Source organism: Podarcis pityusensis (assembly GCF_964106645.2).
Source record: "Podarcis pityusensis genome assembly, chromosome: 17".
NCBI lineage: Eukaryota > Metazoa > Chordata > Lepidosauria > Squamata > Lacertidae > Podarcis > Podarcis pityusensis.
This window is the reverse complement of record NC_138042.1, coordinates 23,845,089-23,871,925: the sequence shown is the minus strand read 5'-3', so window position 1 is coordinate 23,871,925 and position 26,837 is coordinate 23,845,089. Positions and strand designations below refer to the sequence as shown.

General features: G+C 45.3%; 1 protein-coding gene and 1 long non-coding RNA gene across 6 annotated transcripts in view; one reads left to right on the top strand and one right to left on the bottom strand.

Moving 5' to 3' along the window:
* FREM1 (FRAS1 related extracellular matrix 1) overlaps positions 1 to 26,837 on the top strand; it is a gene marked incomplete at its 5' end in the record, with an annotated part of 715,053 nt that overhangs the window by 291,224 nt on the left and 396,992 nt on the right. The gene's annotated exons all lie outside the window — the stretch shown is intronic.
* The window catches only part of LOC308466833, a 75,803-nt gene that overhangs the window by 730 nt on the left and 48,236 nt on the right, over positions 1 to 26,837 (bottom strand). The gene's annotated exons all lie outside the window — the stretch shown is intronic.

Here is a 26,837-nt window from a genome sequence, read left to right as displayed (position 1 = left end):
AACGCAGGTACAAAATGCATCTAGGTCCCACCTGCCATAAATGACACACATGTTTTGAAATAATGGGATAGCTCTCAAAAAACAGGGAAGTAGGTTCCTACCTAAGGAAGCAGGTGGCGCTGTGGTCTAAACCACACAGCCTAGGACTTGCTGATCGGAAGGTCGGCAGTTCGAATCCCCACAACAGGGTGAGCTCCCATTGCTCGGTCCCTGCTCCTGCCAACCTAGCAGTTCGAAAGCATGTCAAAGTGCAAGTAGATAAATAGGTACCGCTCCGGTGGGAAGGTAAACAGCGTTTCCATGCGTGGCTCTGGTTCGCCAGAAGTGGCTTAGTCATGCTGGCCACATGACCTGGAAGCTGTACGCCGGCTCCCTCGGCCAATAAAGTGAGATGAGCACCACAACCCCAGAGTTGTCCGCAACTGGACCTAATGGTGAGGGGTCCCTTTACCTTTACCTCTAGGTCCCTACCTACCCATATCCATTCCCTTTTGCTGCTTCCTGTAGAACAGAGAGGTCATTTCACCATGAATATACCATTCACAACTGACAACACTGTGTCACGCTGATAGTTGCAAGGTAGTCTTATATGCATTCATCACACTTCAAAATGTACAGATGGGATGCAGGCCACAGCCTACAACAGGGATGGGGAACCTGAGGTCTAGGAGCTAAATGTTGCTTTCCAGGCCTCTCTGTCAGGAGCTCAGGGGTCTCCTTGGACCAGACCCCACCCTCACCAGTCCTGCACTGCACTCTCCTTGAGTGAGTTTGCCAACTGGAATGTGTCCATGAACTATGGCAATGCACCGTGCTTGCCTGGATGAAAGATGGAGAGGTGCGTATGCAGAAACTTGCCAGTTTTGAGTGGCTGAAAGTTAGCCTACTTTATGCCAAGGCTCTGCCAAGGCTTTGGGAATGCTATTCCTTCCCCCGGTTGCTGCAAGAGCAGAGAAAACAAGGAGAGTCTGTTTTAATGAGTTTTATTCAATCCTAAAAGCGAGAGACAAAAGAACGCAACAAGCCTTAACATGGCGTTGCTCCAAACTGGGTTCCTCCCCGCTCTTTCCTAGCAACAGCATCTCCCTTTACAGTGGCTGCTTGTGGCCAAACGTCTCTGATTCTGTTGTTCCTGTGCCCTTAATGTACACCGAGTTTTGGGAGAAGGGGGATCAGAAATACTCTCCAGTGACAATGTGTCAGCTGACTAGGTAAAGGTAAAGGGACCATTAGGTCCAGTCGTGACCGACTCTGGGGTTGCGGTGCTCATCTCGCTTTATTGGCCGAGGGCTTCCAGGTCATATGGCCAGCATGACTAAGCCACTTCTGGCGAACCAGAGCAGTGCACGGAAACACTGTTTACCTTCCCGCCGGAGCAGTACCTATTTATCTACTCGCACTTTGACATGCTTTCAAACTGCTAGGGACCGAGCAATGGGAGCGCACCCCATCGTGGGGATTCGAACCGCCAACCTTCTGATCGGCAAGTCCTAGGATCTGTGGTTTAGCCCACAGCACCACCAGCATCAGCTGACTACTCTGCCGCAATTCCCCTCCCTTTCTTCTAATACTTCCCAACTATTTTCTTTGTCTTTCTCTGAGATGTGTCCTTCCTCAGCCCCCTGCTGTAAATCAATGCTGCATTCTTCTTCTCCTGCAGCGTCAGGAGAAGGGAGGTGGGTCTTCTCCACTACTCCTCATCCGTCTCACCTCTTGAGTCCAATCCATGACACTTTACAACAGTAAGAGTCCCACCCATTGCATTGCCCACTTGTGCCTCTGGCTCCACCCTACGGCTGGACGATATATCGATATATCATCCCAAATTGGTTTAAAGTCTATATTGTGATATAGGTTTCATAATTTTTGACCTGGTAATTTATTTATTTATTTTTTCAATTTCTATACCGCTTTACATTTTTAATTAAAAAAACCCTCAAAGCGGTGTACAGTATATTAAATCAATAAAACAATAAAACAATAGCCGGGCGATGTTCCTCAGGCCTCCTGAGGAGCCTCTTCAGTAGGGCTGGTAAGTCTGGCCAGGTGGAAAGGGCCTTGCGGGGAGTGGCCTCCAGGCCTCACAGCCACTCACAGCAATGTATCGTGAATCATGATGGGGGGGGGGCTATGCAAAAACCACCATGTGGGAAAAACCATGAAGCCAGCCAATGCTTCTCTTGATTCCTGCGACCTCTGTTAACTCTGCTGGCTCAGCTCTCCCCTGCCTCCTGCGGGGGGGTGGGGGGGTGGGCAGCAAATCACAAGAGCAGTTGCCAGCAAAAAATCACAATGCGGGGAAAACTGGGAAGCCAGCCAATGCTTCTACATAGCACCATCCTTATTTCAGACATTGTGATGTATCGGTATATCACAATGTTTAGCTGGTGGTATATCATGATGTTGTAAAAACGAGATATTGCCCAGCCCTACTCCAGCCATCAGTGGCATGCAGCCCCTGGAAAGCTGCCCATGAAGAAATGTCATCCTAGAAGAAGAAGAAGAGTTTGGATTTGATATCCCGCTTTATCACTACCCGAAGGAGTCTCAAAGTGGCTAACATTCTTCTTTCCCTTCCTCCCCCACAACAAACACTCTGTGAGGTGAGTGGGGCTGAGAGACTTCAGAGAAGTGCGACTAGCCCAAGGTCACCCAGCAGCTGCATGTGGAGGAGTGGAGACGCGAACCCGGTACCCCAGATTACGAGTCTATCGCTCTTAACCACTACACCACACTGGCTCTCATCCTAGGGATGAAAAGGGTTCCCCAAGCCCATCCTGCAGGGCAAAAATGTTGGTGTAGGAATATCTCACACAATGGCCTTAAAGAAGGCAGACAAGAGCTCAGGGCACACCCGGTTTCTGCAGTGCACAGATGACAACATCCTGTCACTGCCAAAGAACAGCAAGTAAATTAAATGTCCCTGGCTTATAGGTAGCACACCAGTCTTCACTCTGTGTGCGTATACTGTGCATGCATTTGTACATCCCAGCCCATCTACATGAGGGTACCTTAAATGCAGGCGGCAGCAACCGCAGTTACATAATTCAAGGCTCTGAAATGCTTGCTGGTGCAGGACGTGACTTAGAATTCAAATCCAGTACCTAAAGTTAGCAGAGGTCAATGAAAAGTCCGCATCGCCTGGAAGTCGTGCTTGCTATCAATCACCGAGTGACAGAAAAACTGCTGCCGTCTATCCAGACTTGCTTATTCAGCATGAATGAGAGTACACTGTGAGCTTAGCATAAAAGGAATAATTCAGAGAATTCACTGAAAGGAAACAAATTTCCTAAATGGACTTGAGCATGGCATCAATTTTAAATAAAATCAATCGCTAAAGCAGCAAGAGCAATTCTCCCCTACACCAGTCCCCCTATTTTTAGAAGAGGCAAAGATATCAAAGTTGTACCGGCAGAAATGGCCAAAAATTGTTGTGACAGTAGAGATACTCGTGGGTAAGAAACAACTCCAGAGCTCCCCAGCAAATATACTGGTATCTTGCTGGAGTAATTAAGGCAGAACCAGGTCATCAATCTTGGAAGTGACTGGGTACATGGACCATGAGAAGGGAAGCAGAGAGAGAGAGCCTTCAAAGTAGAGATATTTCTGATCTTATAATTCCAAGCTTGGGTGCCAAGGTTCTGGTAATAGTCAATATAACTGTAAGATGAGCATTACAGGTCCCAAATTCTTCTCCAGCTTGGATTTTAATTTGGAGAATTCCCCTCTCACACACACAACCCCACACACCTGAATTAAAGGATGGAGAAGAAATTTTATTCAATTCACATTTGAAGGTGAACTTTCACCCTTTCCAAAACAATACAAGAACTGAAACACACTCACCCCACAAAATTTGCAGCTTTCCGAATTTTGCAATGCAGTTCTATCATTAAGTACTGTGCACGAAAATGCATATACTGCTGTGAAAGTGTGCATAAAAACTCATGTCTTAGTGGCCATGGTATTGATATTTTACATGAGGGGTGGTCTATAAATATTTTTATAAATAAATATAGCATACTAAATGTATTAGGGGTAATTGCTTTGCAAAAATAGATGTTTGGGGCAAAATTACATGCAGACATGTGTACGGGTAGAAATCTGCATGAAAATGCGGGTGAATTTACATGAGGACTTCTTTTGCGAATTTATGAAGTGATGTGAAAATGTGGCAAACTATCCTCAAGTGTGGGAAAATGAGTAACTGAAAGAAACACAAATTGACAAATTCATCCATCCCTACTAGAACCAGGTCCCAGAGTCCCTCATTACTAGAAGAAGAAGAAGAAGAAGAAGAAGAAGAAGAAGAAGAAGAAGAAGAGTTTGGATTTGATATCACGCCTTTCACTCCCCTTAAGGAGTCTCAAAGCGGCTAACATTCTCCTTTCCCTTCCTCCCCCACAACAAACACTCTGTGAGGTGAGTGGGGCTGAGAGACTTCAGAGAAGTGTGACTGGCCCAAGGTCACCCAGCAGCTGCATGTGGAGGATCGGGGAATCCAACCCGGTTCCCCAGATTACGAGTCCACTCCTCTTAACCACTATACCACATTCTCCGGCTTCCCATCTGCTACATGGGAAATGTAGTTTGCCCAGGGGATTTGCAAAAACTACATTTCCCCAGGCTGCATCTCCTCTCTCTCTCTCTCTCTCCCTCCCTCTCTCTCTCTCTCTCTCTCTCTCTCTCTGCTATGTCTTGCTTCTGCCAGTGTTCTGCCATTGCTGTTGCTAGGTCATGTTGAATTGAGAATAGCGAGAAAGAATGGGGCTGCTTTTCTGACCGGAGAGAAATTGGGATTGCGTGTTCGCAGCTGCTGGGTACCTTATTTCTGAAGTTAGATTAACTCATAAATAAACAGAACACTTTACCTATATTTTGGCGGATAGCATAACATGCTTATGATCCAATCAGACATGGCGGGGGGGGGGCGGATAACCGATAGCTTCTTGAAATGATTTTGCTTTAAGTTATTTCCAGAAACATTTGTGGGGCTCTATCCTTTTCCCTTTAACTAATGATCCTTGTGGCGTTCATACACAGCCCCCAGTCGTTTCACGGACTATTGACCTGTACACCACTGCTTTATTCTTCCACTGCCACCAACCAGGTTTCTTCTGGTGAAATACTGAGTCTCAGTCAGGTTGTAAAGTCAACAATGAAGATTAAAGTTTACTGAAGAACAAACAAGTTTTAAATATATTCAGAACGGTTTCTCAAATGTACGCCCTTAACTGGATGTGGCACTATGTCACACTGTCACACCCTTCTCTCTCAGTTCTATCCCTGTCTCTCACTCTACTGTCACAACCACTATGTTCGACTTTTACTGCCTCTGTCTGACCCTCACTCCTCTATCTCCCCCTGGTAAACCCCTGGGCTGAGCCTCAAAACCAGAGCTTTCTCATTGGTCAATCTAAATTAACCATTTCCATCCCCCTGTACAAACATAATCACAAGGAATGGGCAAACGCCACATCCCCTAACATGGAATTCACCTTTTTCTCTCTCTTAGCTGTTGCACACTGGGTTGACATATTCATTGAACTACCTGCTATGACTTTCTCTCGTGCATTCACCAACAGACTATGTGAGTACATGTGCTAAATTAGGATTTTTTTTGCCCCAACGTGCATCACTTTACACTTGCATGCACTGAATTTCATTTACCATTTTATTGCCCATTCACCCAAAGTGGAGAGATCCTTTTAGAGCTCCTTGCAATTCCCCTTTTTTGTTTTAACCACCTAGAACAATTGATTATCATCAGCAAACTTGGCCACCTCACTGCTCTGCCCTAATTCCAGGTAATGAAAGAACAAGTTAAGAAGCACATGTCCCAATACAGCTCATAGGAGGATTATACTAAGATCTCTCTGGGTTCAGTATTTGGAGAACAGTCCATTTATTCCAACTTCTTTCTAAAGTCCCCTTCCATGCTAAAAAAGTTCACACAATAACATCTCAAACAACCCAATGAATAGAGACAGATGACAAATATTTCAGTTTCAGTATATCTCAGTTTCTCATTTTTTCATCACATTTTGCCAACAGTTTGTGAGTTTTTCAAAAACAATAAAAGGCCTCATGAAAATTTGCAAGATATTTTGACATATTCCTCTTAATATAAGCTTGGATGGTGACTTGTACACCTCCTTCTGACAACTTCTGCAGCCATGCTAGTGCCAAATGTATTGTTCTGGTTTCTTTTGGATCACATCAGTGAGGCCAAGGTGGGGTGGGGGGAACCCAGGACCTCCATACATACTGTCCAGGTTTGCACCCCAGAGAGGTCACTGCAAATTCAGCAAAAGCAACAGGGGTGATAGCAGCTACAAGTTACCGCTGTCTACAGCCACAGCAGGCGCTGTGATTCTCCAGCAGTTTGACTTCACCCCCAGACGGACACTCCATTGTCTTTAGAGACAGACGGATACCAAGAAGAAGAAGACATTTCTGCTACCTAATGCCTAATGCAACACATGGGTTTTTGTTTTGTTTACTAATATTTGTATTTTCATGCAAATTCGCCCCAATATATGAATCTGAGGGCTGCAGAAATCCACAGCAGCATTCAGACTGGTGGAAATTTCGAAGAACGGCTGCATTTTGGTTCACATATTGTTTCGGGAAGTCTAAACTAGGTTTGTATTAAGAGGTGATCTCAAATGAATTTCTTCTCTACCTCTACCTATTAAAACCAAAGGATGAAAACAAAAAAGTAAAATAAAATTATTATATATGCTTCCCTATCCTGTGACTTCTGAAATGGCTCCACTCCTCATGAAGCCTCAGGCGCATGAGGAAACGACTGTTTGACACAAGTGATCTTGCATTATGATTTTGAAGAGTGGAAAGGTGCAGACACAGATGGAGGTTATTTGCAGAAGCATCTCTGGAAGGGAGAGAGAAGAATGCAAGGGTTCTCTGAACATATATATTGCCCTGTGGGAAGAGAAGGATCCTAGACTGGCGATGCCGTAAAAGATTGATAACTCCTGAGCTCTTTGACAATCAAATTCAGCTGGGACAGGAAAAATAAAACCAGTTACATATATGAAAAGAAACTCCAGGCAAGTTTGGACCCTGGGATTCAAATTCAGCCCCCCTCAGAAGTTCAAAGGAGTCTGAAATTCAAAGTTCTGGTGGGAGTCCAACTCACGTTTAAGCAAAGTTTTTGCAAGCATGATTTCAACCCTAATGGGGATGGGGGGGGGCTTTCATTCCAGCCTTAAAGTTTCTAATTTCATTTTATGCTTTGCCCCTGGCTTCGCCTCTGCTCCCTTTTGCACTGAGTTATGCTTCCTCTTGATCACCAGAAACGAGGCTGAAATAATAAATCTACATTAAGGAATCAGATGAAACAGAAACGAAAAAACAAAATAATAAAAAAGAGGTACAGTGACTAATAAAAGAACCAAGAGCACAGTGTTCATTAATTAGAAGTCAGCATGGACACCAGTAAATCAGACTGGAGAGAGAGAGAGGCCTGGATAAATGGAATGAACCTCACCTGTCCTTTGTAACGCAATATGCTATTAACAAAAGAACGTATATATCACAGGCATGTTTGCGCATTTCTCATACCTTTGATAGAACATCTTGAATTAGTAGCAAGCATGCACATCTGCTAAGTGGTATATTGTTACTCAAATGAACATTTTCAGGCTTCCTTGCCTTTCTCTATTTTAAACGCATTTCACAGTCAGACTACAGGTCAGGCTCCAAAAGTTGGTCCCAGATTGTCCAAGCCTGATTGAAATGCTGACATAGAAACTGTGGAGAGTTTATCATAGCTGTGCAAGTTGATAATGCTTTGGACGTGGGGCGTTCAGAGCTTGCTCCCCCCCCCCCACCCAGGAGAGCATGACAACATTTGGAAACGGCTGGGCATACTAGATTTAAAGTTCACATTTGGCAGGTTCTGCCGGAGTCAACTTTGGCAAGCGCAGCATAATAAACAAAAGGGGCATTTGCTTTAATTATATTTTTTAAAAATATAGCTCCCTGAAGCTTATAGGGCTCGGTGTGGAGAGAAAAGCCTAATGTTTGTTTGCCCACTTTCATTTGGGGGTGTGGGGAGGGAGGGAGGGGACCTGGTTTATACAAACGAGCTTTGTTTTAATTAGTGTGCAGCCAGCCCCTTCTTTTTGACTCTGGGTGTTTCAATTGTCTGGGACTCCCTCTGCTAAAACTGCTCCTTAGAAGAGAAACTCCATGCACAGATGCAAAGAAAAGGACTAGCCGGTGACTCTGCTCTGAATAGGGATGGGTGTTTTTTAAAAAAAATAAAATAAAATAGGGGAAGAAAAAAAAATCCAGACAGCCTCTGCAGAGCTGTCCACAGGGAGTGAGTTGTCGAGCTATTATTACTTGAATGGTGTTCAGCTCCAGAGCAATGTCCCTCCCAAGGTTAACAAGATAGGTCAGTTAAAAATAACATTAAATAAGGGGGTGGAGGGCGAGGAGAAGCCCAGCATTTAAATAACGCCAACAGTCTGGCTTAAACGTGACAAAAGCCAGGAAATTCAAAGGTAAGGCTAAAGCTTCATCCCCATATCATGCCCATTGTTGAGAGGAAAGGAAAGCACAAAGGGGTGAGCAGAGAATGAAGTGCCAGCCAGAACTGCAAATTTCCTGGTTTTTGTCTGGCTGAGCCAGACCCTTCACATTATTTAAGCAGAGTGGGGGGGGGGGCTTAATAATGTCTTTCATGCATGCACACACCACACACACAGTATTAAGTGCACACCATTCTGAAGCCCTCTCTAGGTGCAATGTAAATAAGTGTGACTTTACATTTCTACACCTTAAAGGGATTCCATTGTAAAGGGCAATGAAAAGAAACAACCCACAATATTTTATATCTGCTGCTCAAAATAATTGTGAGCTGTCTTGTTCTAAAGATTTCACAATCCTTGGGAACCTGTTTGTTACTTAGGGACACCAGAGGCAAGTGAGACCAATGGCTTCTCTAGCTCAGAAGTGTCTACTGCAGGGTTGCCAGACGCCCAGAATTTCGGCAAAATGTCCTGAATTTTACTTCTAGAAATATAGCAACCCTAGACTGGAACCAGCTTTCGGGGGTTTCAGACAGGGATTCCTGCCCACCCCCAGCCCTACCTGGAGATGTCAGCAAATGACCTACAACTGAGCCATAGCCCTTCCTCTAGTGCTGAGCTCCATAGCTCTGTGGTGTTCCAATGTATGAATGGAGCTGCGTGCAAGCAGTGGATTTGGGAGATCCAGAAGAAGAAGAAGAAGAAGAAGAAGAAGAAGAAGAAGAAGAAGAAGAAGAAGAAGAAGCAGCTATTCTTTATATGCCACCACTCTGACTAGATTTCCCCAGTCACTCTGGACAGCTTCCAGCAAATCAAAACACCATAAACACTACAAACGTGGCAGTCCTAGGTGTGTAGGGACTTCACATCATAATAGGGGGGAAATACAAAATTACTTCCTGTATCTGTTCGTGACTTGCATCCAAGGTACTTTTGGTCTTCGTGATGGCAGACTGTGCTCAAAATGTGGATACTTACTGTCCAGAAGAGCATGAGGACATGTAGGCGGTGTGAATACAGTCACTGAACTTTTCTCCATTTGGGCTCAACCTGCCATTATTGTGGGAAGGAGAACCCTGACCCACTCTCTAATAACAGCAACTTGTGACCAAAACCATCCTATCAAACAGACCTATACCTCGAGAAATGATAGATGCTGAAAGGTCTATATATTCCCAAGTAACATATAGACCAAACACTTCAGGATATAGTGGTGGAACTACTGGCCAATAATAATTTTTACACTGCTTGTACGGTAGCCCCACTTGCTGTGGCATCTAGGAAGCTACCTTCTTGTTTTATTAAAAACATTGGTAGGTTTAACATAGAAACTTTGGCAGGGGTAGCCAACATAGGTTCCTCCAGGTTCCTCCATTTCCTGTGGATTGTAACTCCCCTCATCCCTGGCCATTGGCCATGTTGGCTGAGGCGAATGGGAACTGTAGTCCACAGCAATTGGAGAGCACCATGTTGGTTACCCTGGACTATGGCATTCCAGCTGGTGCTTTATGTAATTTTGTTTCTGTTGAAGTGTTTATCCCATGGCAATGGCTTTCGAAACTGTGACTGAATGACGTGCCCAAATCCACCCAATTCTCAGGCATGTTCTGAAAGCTGCGCTCATTTCAGCAGAGTATGGTTCCAAAGAATTGTGTTAAGGATTACAAGCATGCAACCAGATCTTATGTGTGAGCGCTAGAAGAAAGGCTCACGTGATTCAATGGGACTTGCTCCCAATTAAGGGTGCCTAGGATTGCATCCAAGAACCCCAGACCACACTTGTTCTTGGAAATGCTAATCATTGCACGCAAGTTTAAATATAGCATTTGACAAATGCGGTTTTTATAATAAAAATGCTTAAAAGAGAGGGGGATATATATATATATATATATATATATATATATATATATATATATAATTGCCTTTGCCTAAAATCAGTTCCCTATGGCTAAAGCACAATCCCTAGATATAAGGCTTTTATAAGCCAAATAGCTAACTTGTAGAAAGGCAAAGAGCTGGGGCTGATTTTTTAAAAACCCATAACCTAGCAAGATTGCAGTTCCTTTCCAATCCCATTTTGAGTTTACGTATCTGATATAAAAGGGACGCCGGTGGCTCTGTGGGTTAAGCCACAGAGCCTAGGACTTGCCGATCAGAAGGTCGACAGGGGGTTGGACTCGATGGCCCTTGTGGTGTCTTCCAACTCTATGATTCTATGATTCTATGAATCCCCGTGACAGGGTGAGCTCCCGTTGCTCAGTCCCAGCTCCTGCCAACCTAGCAGTTCAAAAGCATGTCAAAGTGCAAGTAGATAAATAGGTACCACTCCGGAGGGAAGGTAAATGGCGTTTCCGTGCGCTGCTCTGGTTCGCCAGAAGCGGCTTCATCATTCTGGCCACATGACCCGGAAGCTGTACACCGGCTCCCTCAGCCAATAAAGCGAGATGAGCACGAAAACCCCAGAGTCGGCCATGACTGGACCTAATGGTCAGGGGTCCCTTTTCCTTTACCTATCTGATATAAAAGACCCTGAAGGATTGCAAGCCAGATCTGCCATAGAGTCCTGGCCAGTATGAGAACAGTGCATTAGGAGCATCTCACTTCCCTTTAGCATTGCTAGCATTCTAAAGAGATATCTGTTTTATAAATGAGCCTGGCTGGACCAAGACAGTTTGCTGCTTGAGTCTGGTGATCAAATGACACCCTGTTCCCCCTAGAGAAGTCAAGGTGCAAAATTCCCAAGACCAACCAAGTTCTTTGGGCAACTGAGGCAGAAAAACCCACAAGTACCTCTCCCACTCCCTGGAAGCAAAAAACAACAATAAACGCGAATTAAATAACAAATTGTTGTCCTTCCAAGAGAGGCAAATTCTGCTGCCTCAGGCAAGTGCCTCACTGTGCCTCATAATGGGATGAATGAACTAGCGCCTGTACATTGCCTTTTGTGCTAAAGGCAATTTTAGAAGGACTGCATGTTCACTTTTAGATGGATCGATTGGCATATTCCTGTAATCCAGCTAGAAAATTAATGCTTGTCCTATAAGAAGCAGTAAGGATGTGCAGTTGTGCCAAAATGCAGTTAGGCAAAATTAAAATTGGCTGAACAACTCTGACAAAGGAAAATTCCATGAGAGCTTATGGCTATAGCAAAATCACTGGCTTCTAAGGAGAAATCATTGGCCCCAGGACCTACTCCTTCCCCTTGAAATATGTGAATATTGAATTATCCTATATGTATGATGGAGCCTCCCTAATACCGTACAATGTTTTAATAAGTGCTGTAAATGTCTACATGTATGACAAAGGACGCGGGTGGCACTGTGCTCTAAGACACTGAGCCTCTTGGGCTTTCAGATCAGAAGGTCGGAGGTTCTAATACCCGCAAAGGGGTGAGCTCCCGTTGCTCAGTCCCAGCTCCTGCCAACCTAGCAGTTTGAAAGCATACCAGTGGAAGTAGATAAACAGGTACCACTGTGGCAGGAAGGTAAACAGCATTTCCTTGTGCTCTGGCACTTGTCACAATGTCCTGTTGTGCCAGAAGTGGTTTAGTCATGCTGGCCATGTGACCCGGAAAGCTGTCTGTGGACAAACAGTGGCTACCTCAGCCTGAAGCAAGATGAGTGCCACACCCTATAGCTGCCTTTGACTGGACTTAACCGTCCAGGGGTCATTTACCTTTTTACCTTATTTGTACGGTGGTACCTCGGGTTAAGAACTTAATTCGTTCTGGAGGTCCATTCTTAACCTGAAACCATTCTTAATCTGAGGTACCACTTTAGCTAATGGGGCCTCCCACTGCCGTCGCACTGCCAGCGCATAATTTCTGTTCTCATCCTGAGATAAAGTTCTTAACCCGAAGTATTACTTCCAGGTTAGCAGAGTCTGTAACCCAAAGTGTTTGTAACCCGAGGTGTTTGTAACCCAAGCTACCACTGTATTACAGATATCAGCGCTGCGTCCAGCTAAAATCATCCTTCCAATGACTCTAGCACTAAACCAGAAAGGGTGGAGAGGAGAGACCATTCGTGTGGATTTAGATTGTGTCATCCATATTGATCCTGTTGTTGTTGTTTAGTCGTTCAGTCGTGTCCGACTCTTCGTGACCCCATGGACCAGAGCATGCCAGGCACTCCTGTCTTCCACTGCCTCCCACAATTTGGTCAAACTCATGCTGGTAGCTTCGAGAACACTATATTGATCCTACTTGTTCCTTAACTAATGCTCATTCACAAATTCACATGTACTTGCCCATGCTCAATATATGTGTTATTATGCAGACATGAATGTTTACGTCCATAGAATGAAATTTTAATCCACCATAATTCAAAAGCTGTCGTCATGTTGGCCAACATATTGTAATATTCTTACATATCTCCACATTTTAATTTGGCACACACTGGGTTGAATGGAGCCATTGCAGTCTTTGCTGCTATGGTTTGAGAGAAGGGGTCTGCTGTGATGCCCCTAAGTGACACTGGTCTCAGTCATTTGATGATGTCGAAAGTTTAGATTCTTTCATTGTTAATTCCTTCTCCCTGCCTCTGGAAAAATACACTTAAGCACCATACAGTATGTTTTCATGAACTGAACCTCCCTTGCTTGCACACACACAACCATAATTGATAATATCGGCCGCTTCTGGTTTTTGTTTCATCCAGTCCAATTTACAATATGCCTTCACGAAACTCCTGGCAGAAATCAGTGTGAGTGCAAAAATATTAAAAACTCACTACACTGACTGGGGCTGTATTACTTTGGTATACAGACTGGGGGTGGGTGGCCATGTGATTAAATGATTCCCCCTTGTCTCAAATTTCCTCTTTGTGCAGGCCAGGAAAAACCTAGTGGCATTGCCTTCTCTTTGGTATGCTAACTATAGCCAACTCGCTACAAGTATATCATGCTGCCTGCTCATTCATTACTCCTTTGTATTGCAAGGAGCTTTGAAGTTCAACCTGATTTTCAAGCAGCCAGGCTTTTGCCCAGATCTCATGTTACTTATTGAAATAGTTCCTTTTCCACTTTTTCGGCATCAGTTTTCACATGGTGAACATCTCGTTTTAGGATTGGAAAACCTGCTCTTTCCTATAACAGAAAAAAATCCACTGAAATCCACAACTCATCTGAACATGACAAACACCAAATGCCAGCAAGTGAGAGCATAGCTGAACTGAAATACTCACCATACAAAACTGACGCACACTAAAATTGTCCCAGGAAAAAGTAAGCACATCAAAAAGTAACATGAGAATCAGGCCAATGAGTGGCTTAGGGGTGTAATTAAAATCCTGCAGGTGGGGATATTATGAACCAGAGTCATGACAGCTCTTTTTGAGGGTCTTGAAGCAAATTAGCTTTGAATGATTGCAAACAAACATCTTTGAATATGCTGCTGAGTAGCCCATGAGTGATGTTAGTGCAAGTTGAGCTATTACTCATACCGTCATCACAAAGGTGTAATTTGAACTTTTGATAAATAGCCAGGTATCATTTGATTTCACACGTGCATTTGGTTTAAAAGTAGCTAAAATGAACATTCCTCTAAAATAATACAACCTTTTTGTTGAAATCCAATGCTGTGCCACCTGGCTAAATTGGGATCCCGCACCCGTATCAGCTAACCCAAAGTAACTCAGGCTGTAACAGAAGCTGAAATATCTCCAACAACAGAGAACCATGCAAAAGTAGTTCCTACAGTGTCATATTAAGAGCAATTATAGTCACAGGAGCCAAGAAATGTTTTTAGCTCCTTTATCATCACATGCTATACCAAGCCCATTCACACACTCAACAAACACGTGAAACTCAGGAATGGGCAGAGCAGTGGGATTGCTCCCTGTTACTCTCTATATTTTACATAACAACTAAAGAGCTTGCAGATAAATATATTTCAACATTACAACACTAGATAATGTGTACTCCTAACCCCCTCCCCCCAAAAAAAAATTCAAGGGGCAAGCTGCAGTGCTTTGATCATCAGGATGAGAATGGGGGCAGTACAAAGTGGTGGCAATGAAATCAGGGAAACTCTGGGTTAAAGCCACCCTACAGATCTCCAGTCTGGCCCTGCCCCATTTCTGTCCCTATGAGCTCAGCGCCACTGCTGCCAGGAAGGATCCATTGACATGCCTGTCAGGCATGGAGAGTCCTCCCCTCCCTTCAGTAACTTCACAGATAAGAATGAACAAGCAGTTGATATATTTATAGTCCTTTTATTACAGCATCATGTTGTGAGCACAAATACACCATCGACTGTGGGGAGGACTGCAGGGCCTGCTCCCTTCCAGGGCCTTTTCCAACTGGCCCAGGGGGTGTGGCCCAGGTCCTTATTTGGAACAAACTTTTGGGGAAGTGTGGGAAGTGTTCTGCCATTGCTTCCCCGTTCCAGGTGGTTAATGTGCTTTAAAATGTCCTCAAGCAGTCGGTGGCAATTTAAATTTTTATTTCTTTATTTCCTTTTTTCTTTTGTTGGGGGTGGGTGGGATGGGTATTTGGTTGGGGATTAATTTTAGTATAATTGTTCTGTTCCTTTTTTTGTTTTGTTTTATTGGTTCTGTATAGTTTGTGGGTTTTTTTAAGGGGCGGGATCAGGGCTGCCTGGGAGTGGGGCCCCAGCCAACACGATGGCTGGGACAAGTTCCACAGGGGGGGAAGCACTGGGACATCCGATCTCGGTGATCATGGGCAGGAGGCGGAGTTACGCTAAGACCAGACCATGTCATTACCGAGGAGGCAGGTTTAGCCGTTGTTTGAAGACTATCCCTGCCTCTGGGTCTGGCCTTGACCGGATGGATACTGGAATCAACAGGGGAAACCCACATGACCTGAAGGTGTTGCTGTGTAATGCCAGGTCAATGATGAATAAAACCACTGCCATCCACGACCTGATTGTGGATGGAGGATTTGACCTGGCATGTGTGACAGAGACCTGGTTGGAGGAAGCAGCTGGGCCTGTCCTTGCCGCTGCTTGCCCACCAGATTTCTCTTACACACAGCAACCCAGTTCATGTGGGCGGAGAGGGGGGGTTGCAGTGATTTTTAGGAAGTCACTAGCTTGCACCAGGCGTCCTACTGGGAAGATCCAGTTTTCTGAGTGCATGTTCTGGAAGTTGGGCAATAGGGGCAGTACAGGATTCCTTTTGGTGTACCGACCTCCTCACTGCACCAAGTATTCCCTGTCCGAGCTGCTTCAGGTCGTGGCGGATTTTTTCCTGGAGACCACCTAGTTTGGTTGTCCTAGGGGATTTTAACATCCATGCCGACACGACCTTACAAGGGGCTGCTCGGGACTTCGTGGAAAGCATGGCCTCCATGGGGCTGTCCCTGAATAAGTTTGGCCCAACTCATAGTCATGGACATGCCTTAGACCTGGTCTTCACCTCTAGTGACGTGGGTGATCTGACACTAAGTAAAAGTGAAACAAAAGAAGTGCCATGGTCAGATCAATTCCTGGTGCAACTGGACTTCTTCGTGACCCTTCCCCTCTGCAGGGAGGTGGGACTAATTCGAATGGTCCGCCCCCGCCACTTAATGGATCCAAATGGTTTCCAGAGAGTGGTAGGGGATGCTTTATCCCATGTTGATGGCCTTTCAGCTGATTCCCTGGTGGCCTGCTGGAATGCGGAGTTAACCAGGGCTATCGACTGTCTGGCTCCGAAGCGCCCTCTCCGATTGCATGGAGCCTGGACAGCCCCAAGGTTTTCTTCAGAGCTGAGGGCGATGAAACAATCGCTGAGACGGCTAGAGCGTCGGTGGCAGAAAACTCACTCCGAATCTGACCGGACACAGCTTAGAGCTCAACGTTGAGCCTACCAAGTGGCGATAGCGACGGCGAAGAAGACTTTCTTCACTGCCTCTATTGCATCTGCAGAAAATAGTAGCAGGAGACTCTTTCAGGTGGTTCGCAATTTAATGGAACCACCTGTACCACCGGGGCCTTGTAAAGACCCCAAGATCTCCTGCAACGATTTTGCAAAGTTTTTTGCAGATAAAATCACTCATATTCGGAAGGAGCTAGACACCACAGTGGGAGCAGGGCTGGGGCGGGAGAGTGCTAGAGCTCTGTCTGGTCAAGTTGCATGGAATCAATTTCAATCCGTTACCCCCGAGGATGTGGACAGGCTGCTTGGACACGTGAAACCAACCACCTGTCTCCTTGATCCTTGCCCATCCTGGCTAATAAAAGCAAGCCGGGAAGGGCTGGGCGATGGGCTCTGCGGGGTGGTGAATGCCTCCCTCTGTGAGGGAACATTCCCAGATCCGCTGAAAGAGGCGGTCATTAAACCGCTTCTTAAAAAACCATCTTTAGACCCGGCCAGTATGGCCAACTATCGCCCAGTCTCAAATCTTCCATTCTTGGGCAAGGTGATTGAACGCGTGGTTGCTGAACAACTCCAGGCACGCCTGGAGGATGTGGACCATTTGGATCCCTTCCAATCGGGATTCAGGCCTCATCATGGGACTGAAACTGCCTTGGTTGCACTGGTTGATGATCTCCGGTGAGCTAGGGACAAAGGTGAGAGTTGTTACCTGGTTCTGCTGGATCTCTCAGCGGCCTTTGATACAATCAACCATAACATCCTTCTGGACCGTCTAGAGGGGCTGGGAGCTGGGGCCACTGTTATACAGTGGTTTCGCTCCTTCCTCCTGGGCCGTGTTCAGAAAGTGGTGGGGGGGGATGATTGTTCAGACCCCTGGGCCCTCACTTGTGGGGTGCCTCAGGGTTCCGTCCTCTCCCCCATGCTTTTTAACATCTATATGAAGCAGCTGGGAGTGATCATCAGGGGGTTTGGATTGGGTGTCCATCAATATGCAGATGATACCCAGCTCTACCTCTCTTTCAAATCAGAACCAGTGAAGGCGGTGAAGGTCCTGTGTGAATGCCTGGAGGCGGTTGGAGGATGGATGGCGGCTAATGGATTGAAGTTGAATCCTGACAAGACAGAAGTACTGTTTTTGGGGGACAGGGGGCGGGCTGGTGTGGAGGACTCCCTGGTCCTGGATGTGCCCCTGAAGGACTAGGTGCGCAGCCTAGGAGTCATTTTGGACTCACAGCTGTCCATGGAGGCGCAGGTCAATTCTGTATCCAGGGCAGCTGTCTACCAACTCCACCTGGTACGCAGGCTGAGACCCTACCTGCCCGCGGACTGTCTCACCAGAGTGGTGCAAGCTCAAGTTATCTCCCGCTTGGACTACTGCAATGCGCTCTACGTGGGGCTACCTTTGAAGGTGACTCGGAAACTACAACTAATCCAGAATGCGGCAGCTAGACTGGTGACTGGGGGCGGCCGCCGAGACCACATAACACCGGTCTTGAAAGACCTACATTGGCTCTCAGTACGTTTCCGAGCACAATTCAAAGTGCTGGTGTTGACCTTTAAAGCCCTAAACGGCCTCGGCCCAGTATACCTGAAGGAGCGTCTCCACCCCCATCATTCAGCCCGGACACTGAGATCCAGCACCGAGGGCCTTCTGGCGGTTCCCTCATTGTGAGAAGTGAGGCTACAGGGAACCAGACAGAGGGTCTTCTCGGTAGTGGCGCCTGCCCTGTGGAACGCCCTCCCATCAGATGTTAAAGAGATAAACAATTACCTGACATTCAGAAGACATCTTAAGGCAGCCCTGTTCAGGGAAGTTTTTAATCTGTGATATTTTAGTGTATTTTTGGTTTCTATGGAAGCCGCCCAGAGTGGCTGGGGAAACCCAGCCAGATGGGCAGGGTACAAATAATAAATTATTATTATTATTATTATTATTATTATTATTATTATTATTATTACACAGCTCTCTGCAAGGAGTGCAGTTGGCTAGTTAATCCTCCTTCCAACTTCTGCTGCATTTTGGGCGCCAACAGAAAGTTCCTCCCTCCCTCGGACTCCTATGCTCTCTGATACGTTCGGACCTCTGAGTCCGTGGTGAGGGGGGGGTCCCCCACACTCTCCCATGACGTCTCAACTAGCTGCCCCCTCCCTTATTTCTGGTTCTGTTGTCATTATCTCGTAACTGGGTAACTCCTCCCTAAGCTGTTCAGCTTCTCTCTCTCTCTCTCTGCTTCTGAACACGCTGCGGACAGGGAAGGGCGACTCTTCCCCCTCCAGCTCTCCATCAGAGAGAAGCTGGTCTGCCAAAGAATGCATTCCTCCAGTCCTCGTCTTCAGACCATTCCCTGGCAATGCCTGATCCAGCACTGAAAACCCACAATGCAACTGGAAAAGAGATGCATTATGGTTGCAGCCCTTTGGGCCATGGAGCAATTGGTATGCAATTGGCCTTTCTCATTCACTCAGGCCATTTTGACATGAAACTAGATTTCCCACCGTCTCTAGAATTCTATCAGAAAGCACTTGCATGCCATTCCTCAGGGAGAGCCAAATCAAACATGACTCCACCTGTCCCAAATCAAAAGAAAAGTCACGGGGACAGAATACCTTTCCATCTTAAGGGTTATGTGAATGAGACGTTATTTAGTGACGGTGAATACAGTTCCATTCACTTCTTCGTGAAGAGGCATGGAATAACCTTTGAAGAGGACACTAAGGAGATGTGTGCTGCATTGCTGCAAACCAAGAGCCAGAAGGGATATGAATTACTAGACTTATCATCTAATGACACACCACTTAATTCTTCATGCTTGGAACTGCAGAACTGAAGGTGTCCAAGTATAAAGGGAAATAATATATGCATAAGGTGCTGTCAGCGGTGAATAATAGCCCTGATCTGTTTTTGTCAAAAGAAAATGTTGAGATTTTTATTTTATTTTTATTTTTCTAAAAAATAAAAAAAAACCACAACATGTTATAGTACAGTATAAGGCAGATAAGAATCAGGACTGCTTCACATTTTTGGACAAATAGGTGTGCACAAGAACCGGGAGATGCCTTCACTTTTTTTGTGTGAGTTGGATCCAGCCTGGTTAGGAAACAATCCTATGTTCCCTAGAATGGCAACTGAAGGTGCTGTGGACCTCCCTAACCAGGGGCAGAGAGTGAGGTCCAGCACTGGGGGGCTCTCCAGGGCAGCAGGAGATAGCCATCATCACTATTCCTCTGACAGTTCTGTCACACTGGGATCAGAAATGGGGCATGTTCGGTTTTCCACAAAAACACAATCTTCACCCAGAACCAATGCAGCCATTAGGCAGAGTGAGGCTCCCACCTCAGGCAGTAGAAGCCCTAAGGCAGAGCCCCCCTGTGCAGCAACTCTGGTTTTTGACAAGCTCTTGCCAATTTTGGTCAAGGTCTCTTGTGCAGCACGAGAGCTCTCACCCCAAATCGGTGAGATCTCACCTGAAATCGGCACCAATGCTGGCATTACTTCTCTGCCAGTCACAGAGGTGGCAGGATGGGCATCAAGGCGGCAATGGCAGGGCAAGCGGTGAAACGGAATTCACCACCCCACCAGGTTACTAGGTCACATGATTCAACTGAACAAAGTTTGAAATAGTGGCAAGTCTCCTCACCCTCCAAAACACCCCCTTTGGGATGGAGGACATATACCACCATATCTCTGATTGAGCTGGGATGAGGGATTTCAGCTGGTCTAGCCCTGGTTTTGCTGGCAGAGCTGAAGATTCTCCAATTCCAGTCCCCGCTCATCCTGGGGAATCTTGGGTTTGGATTGCTCCTGAACTTAAGTTGGATCAAAGCCATGATGCGGGCATTCTCAGACTTTATGAGGCAGGACCCTCCAGAGATAGCTTGCAACAGCAGGGTCAGATGACAAAATAAAGGTCAACAGTTCACCGCCCGCCCCAAACTAGGAAATGGCAGCTTAGTAATCAATGCTACTTCTAGATACAGTAAGGATCTATCATATTACAGTGTATATCCTAGTTTCTTGTTTCCTTTTTACTTGACACATTTGAAAAGGTTTAGTTAGAAAATGTAGTTAAAAATAGATGTTATGAGCACCCTTGGTGGAGAAACCAGCTCTGTGGTTGTACCAAGCATTTGTACACAGTAACAAATGATACACAACCCTGATGAAATGATAAGGCCGGATCAACTCTCTTTTCTGGACCTTAGTTCTGGATAATTCATACCATTGCTTTTGTTGGCAATTGCACTACTCAATTCTAGTTACTTTCTTGAAATACTATTTTTTAAAAGTCCTCTTAAACATTCATAAAACTGGCTGGGTGGGACTTGTATATCACTAGTACCATGCATTGGCTACATTAGAAAGTTTGAATACGTGATTGTACAAAGGGGTTCAAGTGCCAAACAACAACAATTGATAATTTGTTTTAGAGAGGCTTGGCTCCCTGATTGGCAGCCTTAACTAGTGAGAATCTTATTGAGAATCTCACATTAGAAAAGCGATGCCCAGTATATTTGCCAATAGTCATCCCAGGGCACTAAGTATCGCTCCTTGAGAACAATGGCTGTAGGTAGTATAGTTTAGAAGAGCTTTCGTGTTTTTCTTAAGCCTGATGTAGGAGAGGCCGAAAAGTCTTCAGCTTTGCTTTTGAACACTGGGGGGAGCCATGTTCAGCTCTGAAGCAACTCCTACTTCTTGTTCAGTGGCCAAAGACAGAGAGAGAGAGAGAAACCTGTCACCTTGGCTGAAGAATGGACATCTTGAGATGAGAAATACACAAAGAAGAACCTAATCGATGGGAGCCACACGGGCAGTTTCTAGAGCTACCAGCTCATCTAGACGAATAGAGATAGACTGTAGCTCACCTGCACACATGAATTCATTTAAATGTGTGCTTATCTAAAAAATCCCATTGGCTAGTGATAAGGCGGGAAAAAGAACTTCATAGTGGCAAATCTAAAATGACAATTTAATGAAAGCCAGAGACAAAAATAGGGTGAAACAATGAATGCGAATTTTACCATTGTACAGGATTTTACCTTCTACGCAAATTTTGCCTTCTCCACTCTCTCTACTCTCTATACACACAAACAACACACATAGAGTTCAAGGGCACAATCTACTCATGCAATAGTACCTGAGGTGTAAAGCAGGTCTGGCAAAAGGTGCAGGGCTGTTTTAAGCATATGTGGCACCGGGGTGCAAAGATCCGCCTGGCGCCCCCCCCTCCCGGTTGCCCAGTCCAGGTGTGCAGGAGGGCGGAGCCAGCCAGCCACCTCAGCGTCTCGCTGGCTTGGTTGCCCCCAAACTCGCAGTGCAGAGCTGCCTGCAGCAGAAGAGCCCACTATGGCACTCTGACCAACTGATGGGAAGGTGGGCTCTTCCCTGGACTCAACTCTTGGGCCTCAGACTCTCGGCCGGGTGCCCCTGAGAGCCCGGCGCCAGGGTGCCCCGCACCCCTAGCACCTATGGGTAAGACAGCCCTGAAAAGGTGCGTCCTGGCAGAGAGGCCTGGTCTGCCATAGCCTGCTCTGTAACATGCCAAATGGGGCATGGGGCTGGTTTTCCTTCTAAGACTGCTCCAACAACATCCAAAGTTGGGCCGCATACACAGTATACCTCTTTGAAGCATTTTCAAAGCACATTTTTCACTTCAAAGAATTGTAAAGGGCTGCTAGGAACTGCAACCGTGTGAGGGATGAACTATGGTGCCTAAAACTCCAGCACAGGGTAGGGTGAAATCAGCACCAATGCTGGCACTGATTCCCTGCCAGTGGCGGAGGCAGCAGGATGGGCAGTGGCAGGGCAACCACCCCAGACCTTGAGATTATCAACTGAGGCCCTTTTTCATGTGCCCCCCCCTTTATGAGAGGTCCGGAGGGCGGCAATGCGAGAATGAGCCTTTTCTGCTGTGGCTCCCCATTTGTGAACTGCTCACCTGAGGGAAGCTTACCTGGAGACTTTGTAATTCATCTTTAGGCACCAGGCGAAACTGTTCCTCTATAACCAGGCCTTTGGGCTGATTCCCGTTCAATGGCATTTTAAATGTGCTTGTGGGAGGGAGATTATTGGTTTTATTATGTATTTTGTATTTTCATTTTGTATTCTTATGATGTGGGCTTCCCTGCGATGTTCGGATGAAGGGTAGTATACAAATTTAATAAATAAGAACACTAGTAGCGTGAACACAGCCTTAGAAAGCTTCACTGAGGAATTGCTATCAATTGTCCCACTCTGCAATGAAGCAAAATCAACACCGGAAGGTGTGCAACATTTGTGACTGATCCATTCCTTGATCTAGACCAGGATTTCAGAATGACCTGAGCTATAACACAGACCATTCCGGCCCAGAACTTACAGCAGACTGACAGGACAAAGAGAATGTTGGAAGGAAAAAACGCAACTCTGCATACAGCTGTGTGCAAGGAATGGTCTGCTAACCATAGTCTGGATTCAGATTCTTATTCCAAAGAGCAACAGACCTCTGAGCACAACAGAAAGCTCACTGTGTATTCTCTGGCCCACCTTTGGAGGGCAATGGTCCCTGGAGGGCAAGCGCATGATCCTGCCCTTCTGAGCCTAAATGGTCTCTAGCCTGCCATGACCCACTTCTATCTGAAAAGCAAAAATGTTTCCGGTGATTTTTAATACTGCATGAATTAAGCACACAGGACAACCGTTTTTCTCTGCAACGCTATGCCATTCTCCAGCTTTTCCAGGACACTCTTAATCATCTAGCAGTGATAATTGTGAGTTACCTAACTATCTTGCAGCTCTAACTTATTCCCCGCTGCCCCCAGGGCATCATAATGTTTCTGCGCTTCTTGCTGGAGCCTCCTTCATTACTGGGACAACAATCTTACAGAAATTATATGCCTGGGTTGCCGTTAGTCCAGCTTCTTCAAAACCGAGGGATTTCTGAACAAAACGTATTCTATTGATGGGGGCGGGGGGGACGGACAGACCTGTACTGACCTCATCTCCATTCAGATATCCCACATTTGACGTGGAGGGAGGCATCTGCTGCAGATTTAACATTCAACAGCGATTCTGGCATAACCGCTGCTTCCAATTTCCCCCCCTTTCCTTCTCAGTGCAAATAAAGTTTTATGGCTACAGGCAGAAAGAATTCCCACACCATTGCTACCACTGTTTGACTTGCAAGCTAAATGAATCCACACAGGCAGAGAGGCACCAAAATGGGGGTTATTTTTTTCCTCCAGCAAAAACTCGTTTGCTGTATCAAGAGTGTGCAAAGCACAGAAAGACCAGAGAGAGAGAGAAAGAGAGAGAGAGAGAGAAGGAGGAGAGAAAACAGATGTGTTTCTAAGCTTCCAAACAGGAAAACTATGGGTCGTCTTTTCTTTCTTACTTTTTTCACCGCATGTTAACTGTTTATGATCACCGTGTGGTAGCTCCACAGGGAACTTGGGTTCATGAACAATGGCCCTACCGTTCAGCAGGGTGAGGCAGCCACCTCGGGCAGCTGGTTTTAGAAGTCGCATGCTTATCTAATTTATCATTGCTGTAGTTTTATTGTGAGGGAGGAGAAGAGGGACCTATAAGGTTATATACCACAGGTGTCAAAAGAGCTGGAAAAGGCTTGGGTGCCACGCACCTTGACTTGAAGGAGTGGCGGGGGGGTGTCATTTGTGACCCACCCCAGGCAGCGAAGTGTCTTCATCCAACCGTGCAATAAAGAATTTGCACATGCAGTTGGCTCAGGCTTTTGGCAGCAACATTTCTGAAGCTTGTTGGAAAGCCTCTGGTAACAACAACAACAACAACAACAACAACAACAACAACAACAACAATTCTTAGCAGGTGATGTTGCCTCTTGGTCTAATTTCATATAGGCCCTGAACCCACCCTGGTTGCCTTGACTGATGGCATTTCTGAGGAGAATGATGGTGGGCGATTCCACCAAAATAAATTATCCTAAAGCAAAAGCAAAATTGAATTGTTCTCTTAAGGAGAAAAAAACATGAGTAATTTTGAGGGAAGGCAAAAGAATTCATGGGAATTGTCTTGTGGTATCCCATAGTGTTCCATCTTATTCCCCATGGTATTTAACATCCGTCTGAAACTGCTGGGAGTTCTATGGAGATACAGAGTGAGGTGCGACCAATACATGGATGACAATCAGCTCTAGCTTTCTGTTTCATCTGACTCAGGTGAGAAGGCTGAGGTGCCAGACTAGTGCTTGAAACTGGCACTGTGCTGGTTGTTGGCCAATGAACTGCAACTGAGTTGTAAAAAGACAGAAGTGTTATGTGTTCTTTAATCTGGGAGATGGGGAGACAACCTGATCTGGATGGGATCTATTCCAACTCTACAATTCTATGATTCCATAATTCTATGGTGCTCCTGGTACAACACTGTCATTGGAAGCTAGGTAGCAATATTCCCTTGTTGTAATCTACCCCAAGACCTTATGGTGAAGGGCAAGTAAAATATATTAGAAATAATATTTAAAATTCTAGTTTTCAAAAGGAATAATATAACTATACAGTTTATTTCCAAGACAATATGCTGTGCTCAAAGACAATAAAATCAGAAGTCCTAGAGCAGGGAATATGAAGCCCAATGAAATAAAAGAAGTTTCTTGAAAAGGAAGAGATCCAAAATAATTTTCCACCGCCTCTCACTTCATTACCCATATAAAACTTAAAATTAACTTCTGAATTAACTTTTTTGCCATTTTGTGCCCATTCATTTCTAGCTGTAAACTGGACAGATATTGGCTGCAATCCTGCACACCGTTAAGCTATGTAAATGAAATCCCACTTCCCTCAGTAGGATTTAAGCAGGCAAATTATGCCCAGAATAACAGTCATTCAAACATATTAATAAATTCATTTTTTCCCCAGAAAACGTAAACCCAAGCCAGTTAATGCAGAAAATGAGAGGCCATTACATTTTAAAGCCTTGTTATTCTAACCTGCCCCAGCCCTCTAATTTTGGTGCCATTTATTAAGGACAGGTTTCTAAAGGTATGATGTAGCTAGAATTGTGGCTTTGTTACTGCCCTCCTCCGTTCGCATCTGGAGAACAGAGCTGTGCTGGGGAATACACATCTCTTGCAGCTGTCAACTGGTGCTGAATGCTCACCTCATCCTTGAACTATTTTTTTTCTAAATAAAGATGGAAATTGCTTCTTTTTCGTTTAAACAAACAGCATGCATATTTCCCAAGTGTAATAAGTATTCTTTTGCACGGGAATTATAAAGAGGTTTTATGGTTCCAAAAACTGTCATCATGTAAACTTCCCAGTTGGCAGGATCATTTCAGATTTTTAAAATGGGTTGGGCAGGCACCAGCTCTGGGTGCAGTCCACCCACAGGACAGTCCCAAGCCTTCCATGGAAGTTAGGCTTCCTTGGAGGTGAATACTGCTTGCTAGAAGCACTTACTGCTTAACTACTCACTCCCTACTCTTGGCTAGCACTGAAAAGCAAAGCAGACTTCTTTAGATTGCCCCTATTATGAGGAATCTGTAAGAAAAGCTCCATACTGTTCATTGCTGAGCACCACCTGTGTGTTGTCAGCCTCCCAGTACTTGTTGTCTTCAAGGTGATATCCCCCTCCCCACAATCACATTTCAAGATTTATAAGTTTACAAAGTATTTCTGCTCCACATTAAGTTTTTTAAAGTACAGTGGTACCTCAATTATTGAGCGTAATCCATTCTGGAAGTCTGTTCGACTTCCAAAATGTTCGAAAAGGGCAGTCTGCAAATTTAATTGAGAAAACTGAGAAACACTCAAGCGCATTCGAAAATGGAAGCATTTACTTCTGGGTTTTTGGTGTTAAAAAACTGAAACGTTCAACTTCCGAGACATTCGAAAACCGAGGTACCACTGTATTCTTTAGAGAAAGAGGATGTGGTGTAATTACAGATATAATGGAGAATACTCTGTTCCAAAAGTTTTTAACGTAAGGGCATTCCCACCAAACATGAATACATGAACCAAGCTTTCCATAGCCCTTCCAACATAGAGAGAAGAGGGAGGGTTTAATTTTTGCCAGCCTGACCAGCTTCCAGTGCCATTGGAAGATGACCTTAAGAGAGGCCTTCTGTAAGCGAGCAGAGATGGTTTTGAGTGGGGAAGTGGTCCAGATACTCTCCCATTTGTGAGCTTCAATTGGGTGGCCAGTTTGAAGGCCTCCAGCACTCCCTGCTTCATGATCTAACAGATTGCTGTATATTTGGGAAGCAGCCTTAGCCCTACTAACTTTGCACATAGACTTAGGCTCCACCCTGTGCCACAGCGAACTAGTAAGCTTCTTACTGACTGCAGCATAATTAGCGATAGCTCACCAATGGAAGAACCAGACTGAAATACCCCTGAACATATGGGAAAATAATATCTGGGATACAGCAATGTCTGAGCATCTCACCAGACACAAGAGGGCAATTAAAGGCATAATGAATAGAGACACCTTCCAAGAAACATGA